Here is a 5029-nt window from a genome sequence, read left to right on the forward strand (position 1 = left end):
GGCAAGTTGTAAATCGCCTGAAGTCCACTTCAGTATATCATAAATTAAACAGAAACAATCTAAGGTCTTCAATAATCATTAACTTATTCATAAAACAAAGAACACACTAGGATTTGCCACATATAAACCATTTATCAGGTTCCTGATTTGCAAGGTCACATGAATGATAGTTTTGATGATCTCAATTCTCCCTTTTTTATTCAATCAGGTTTGTCACAAAACATACATAAAAGACAGTACAGAAAAGAAGAAAAGTACTTAAAACTGTGAAATAATGGTATAATAGAAAACACAACTCAAATTTAGAATCAATATTATACCTTAACACAGATTCTACAGAGTTTCTGAAATGCCAGCTCAATGTACTTTTCTGCTTATAAATCATTCCGCCTCACTCTGAAATTGATAAAATTTTCCAAAAAACTCATCATTGTTGACAAGTTGACACGTCGACAGGAAGACAATATGACTACAACAAATACAACTCTTTCAACAATGTCAACTTCAATTTGTGTGTATATGTCCGTATACTCCAGTTGACCAAAAGATACAATGTTCGCTTTATTATTTAGAAAGAGTGTTTTTGCACATTCAAAATACCATATACGTTATTCCATTTAGTAAACATTTTACATTATTGAATTCGTCATCAAGATTCTTCAACTTCGTACTATATTTGACAAACATTTAAACTTTTTATTATTTTGTAAATATAACGGATCTATAAACAGGAGGTTTAGATACTTTATAAACAGGATTTACCTACAATTTTCGTTGGAAAATTCCTGTACCATGTTAGGAACATTTTCATTTGTTCCGTTGATTGTCAAAACGATTGCTAATCACAAAGCACAATACATATAATCATTAAAAGTCTTTAAACCAAAACGAACACATAGTTTAAACAGTCTACGACAAATCATACTAAACGAGTTCCAAACTTTCGTTTCAAATATGATTAATTATGAAACATCCCTTAATGGACACGCACACTTCATGCAATAGCACTGACTGATTCCAATAATGAGAGTCACAAAGAATAACATCGCCACATAGAAAATGCAATATATTAAGAACACGCCTACAAGTTATAACTTGAGCGAAGGGAACACGATTTTGAATGATAATGATAACAAATGTATTACTCTAGTTATGACATTGACTTTTATTTCAATTTGAACAAGTTTTCAAAGCAAATACTTTGACTTCAAGTAGATTCAAAGCTACAGTCCCTTGGATTTGGAGCTTGACGTAACGACCCCTCATTCTTTTGGTACATCCGAGCACTAAGTGTTCACCTTTCTGGCTTGGACCTTTGTAGTGTGCACATAACTTCATATCGTTCAAAGTTGGTCCCACAGTAACATCCATGTTTCGAGTTCGTTCGGCTAAATATAAAACAGACAGGATTAGGTTGTCAAAAGTATTTATATGTCAAACTAGTTATAAAATAATTGGTAGTATGTTTGATGATTCTTTTGTATTATGATTTTGATGTCATTATTTTAACATATGCGAATATTGTTCTTCACAGTAGGGACAGTGTCTGACTGGAATCGTGTTTTTTTTTAGCGTTTTGATTTTTTTAATGAGACCACGTTTTTTTCGAGAGAAGTCCTGGTTGTTTTAAGTGCGGTCAAGGTTTTTATCGAGGGAATAAAATCAAATAAAACTGGCTTTAATTGTTATATGTGAGTGCAAATAAAGTTCTTTTCAAAGTATGAAAAGGTTAAATAAAGTATTACGCCAATTTGATAATGCTGTATTACAATTCACGTACATTTAAGGAAAACATCTGTCATTTTGTATATATTATTGTTTGACACTTCTTATAAAAGAGGAACGAAAGATACCACTGTCTGTCATGATGACAGACTGCTTATTCGTCGTGCTTAAGCCAACCCATTTACTCCTGCCCCGCAACTTAGACACCGGTCGTGTTAATTGTTCACACATTGATTATTATTTTTCATAGATGCCACCTAACAGAAAGGCACCGTATATTAAGGTTTCCATCTAAGTGAAAGTCAAACTCATAGATGGAAAACAAACTGACAACGCCATGGCCAAAAAATAAATACAAACAGACAAATAATAGTTCAGAAGACACAACATAGAAAACTAAAGACCAAGCAATGTAAACCCCACCAAAAACTGGGGGCTCTCAGGTGCTCCGGAAGGGTAAGCAGATCCTGCTCCACATGTGGCACCCGTCGTGTTGATTATGTTATTACAAATTCGGTAAATAGACTATAAACTACATGGTCTCCACCATATGCATATATTACTATATTTATCAAATATGTATGCGCGCAAATGAAGACTGTTCAAAGCATGCACTCTCACTGTATTCAACTCGCTTGCGTTTACCTTAGGTACTAGTTTGGATCGATCTCACATGTCCAAACCCATGGTCACATGATTGAATCTAAACCATATTTAATATTTTACGTAGGGAACCAAGATTTATTTTCGACTCCGTATAATAAATACGTGATGTGAACAATCTTCGAGTTAGAATACCGATATTGATTCCGTACAGGAATTATTGTAATGTAGACAATATTTATGTGAGCACAAACAAATATACATAAATGGGGAAATGTTGTATGATTGCAAATATTAAGACAACTTTCCACAAAAGTTCAAACGACCTTCAAAAATGAGAAAAACACATAATTTATAGAAGGCTTTAAAGGTCCTCGACATAAAAAAATGTGAAACAATTCAAACAAGAAAACTAACTACATAATTATTACATTGCAATTCCCCCCTAAAAAATATAAAAGACATGAAATCAACAAAAACCACTGATTACAGACTCTTGGCTTGGCGAGGCACCTTTAGAATGTGGCGGGTTTATATATGTTTGTAAGCGCCAAATCATAGATCTCTAACTTTGGACAATGGTGTGACAGCACATCATAAGAACACTCTGTAAAAACAGTTGCAAATGTTTCATTTACTATATGTTTTGATAATAATTTGTTTCATCGTTCTAGAAAGAGAAAACAAAATCTACTATATATACTCTGTGATGGGATGATATTCACATTGAAGAAGGGTAAATATGATAAATTTCCACGTAGGTGACTTATATAAAAATATAAGCATGTAAAGTTATAAATGCATGTCTGTTTGCTTCGTTTTCTTCGTAACAATTTAGTTAATTGTTATTTTTTCAATGAAACAAGCAAAAGAAGGATGAAAGAAAAACGCAAATTAAGCAGACAAATTGAAATATTCTATAGCAACGGCATAATTTATGTACAAAACATCAAACGGAAACAAAAATGTTCGTTATAGTATCTAAAATATCTAAGCAACATCTTGCGAAACAACTTTATTCCAAGTAACGAGTCCTTTTATTAATAGCATTTGTTGAAAACAGTTTATCTTATTGGAATTCACTCACCACAACAAATTTCACGATTCCATATTTCTACTCTTTCAACCAGGTATTCCCTTCCCAAATTTACCCACCAGAAAGGATTTTTCTCAGTGTAAGTATGTATCATATGCTCGTAACCACTAGGTGTAAGACCATCTACACCGTGACTTGAGTTATAATCAGCGCTAGGACTGAGTGTTGAACTTTGACCAGTTGACTTTTTGAATGAAACATTTTCCACGCATTTGTTCATTCTCCTTTCTGTTTGGTGAAAAAAATACATATACATTACTAGTATTTACGTTTATAACGGTTCTGGTTTCCATGACTAAAGACCTCCTTTTGTGCAAAATGCGTTAATCCTACAAAAAGAGTCAGAAATCGATCATTACTATATGACTGTACATTACATACAAAAAAGTCATGTGTAAGTTCTTAATGTGATTTTCAGTTTGCTAACATACGTGGGATTTCCCGAATTTAAGATATGAGTTTGTAATTGTTTGTGTATCCATTCATGTTTTGTTACAGTATTAATAAACGTTATTGTATACATGTAGTATCACAAAATAAAATGTGATCAGTTTATATTTGCTTTGATTATAACGTCTTCGAATTGAATGGATATCTAAAAAGTGAATCTTGAATTGAGCGTTTTGAAAATACGAAATTATTTTCTTCAAATTTACATACCTGGACAGTTTTTGACGAGCATATCCTGTAGTATTTGTGTCTGTTTTGTTATAGTGAGGTTAACATAGTTCATCGTTTTTTGTAGATTTGAATCATCACACTTCATAAGATTTTCACCATTTTTGCCTGAAATGGTATTATGACACCCAGAAGACAGAGTATACAAAAGTAACAAAGAAACCACAAATATTAATGTTTCCATTACAGAATCCTGTAGCATTGTAGAGGGTGTTTGACATGTAGACATTTGTTGACAAATATAAAAGTTATAACAAAAAACTGTCACGCAAAATAATCATTTGTTATTTGATAGCACCATCTGTGTAAACTTGATCATTTGAAATATACATTCTTTCCGTGTTATACCTACCATAAACAGTAAAAATGAACGAAGATGCCATAACATTTGCCTTCCTTTTTCAGTTTCCGGCTTCGACTGATTGTTCCTCTTCGTTTGTATTCACCTTGCCAAAAGAGAAACATTGCATTTTCTTTTCGTATGTCATCGATTTATCAAAGAGACTAAAACATTCAGTCAACTGGAACCAAACATTGCCCTAAATATCCAAACAGTTTTAAAATTGTCCCAGAAGGAGTTGCTAATAAACCAGCATGGGTGTTGACACCAAATATAAAAGTTGTATTTTGTACCGTTTTTATTGTATTTTATGATTTTTTTTCTTTCTTCTTTTCTTATTTAACTAGCAATATTTAAATAAGGCATGATTCTGGTTTTAATGACATTAAACAACTCCATTTTATTTTATAAAACCTCGCGTACACAATATAGGAAGATGTTTCATAGAAAATAAGATTGATAAAAGAACACCTTGTACTTTTGTACATTACTAATTATATAATCCTTTTTAACAATAGCAATGCAACATATTACCAATTGTTCCATGGTAGAATAGAGAGATTTATATTCTTCCGTCTGTTCGGTTA

General features: G+C 32.3%; 1 long non-coding RNA gene across 1 annotated transcript; it reads right to left on the minus strand.

Annotated features, from left to right (window-relative positions):
• Positions 1 to 1157: 1157 nt before the first annotated feature.
• Positions 1158 to 4292, minus strand: LOC143078438 (uncharacterized). Its single transcript, XR_012979222.1, has 3 exons — positions 4085 to 4292; positions 3416 to 3652; positions 1158 to 1388 (listed from the first exon to the last, which is right to left on the minus strand). It is a non-coding gene; the product is annotated as an uncharacterized LOC143078438 (long non-coding RNA).
• Positions 4293 to 5029: the final 737 nt, after the last annotated feature.

Source organism: Mytilus galloprovincialis, chromosome 6 (genome assembly GCF_965363235.1).
Source record: "Mytilus galloprovincialis chromosome 6, xbMytGall1.hap1.1, whole genome shotgun sequence".
Taxonomy (NCBI): Eukaryota; Metazoa; Mollusca; class Bivalvia; order Mytilida; family Mytilidae; genus Mytilus; species Mytilus galloprovincialis.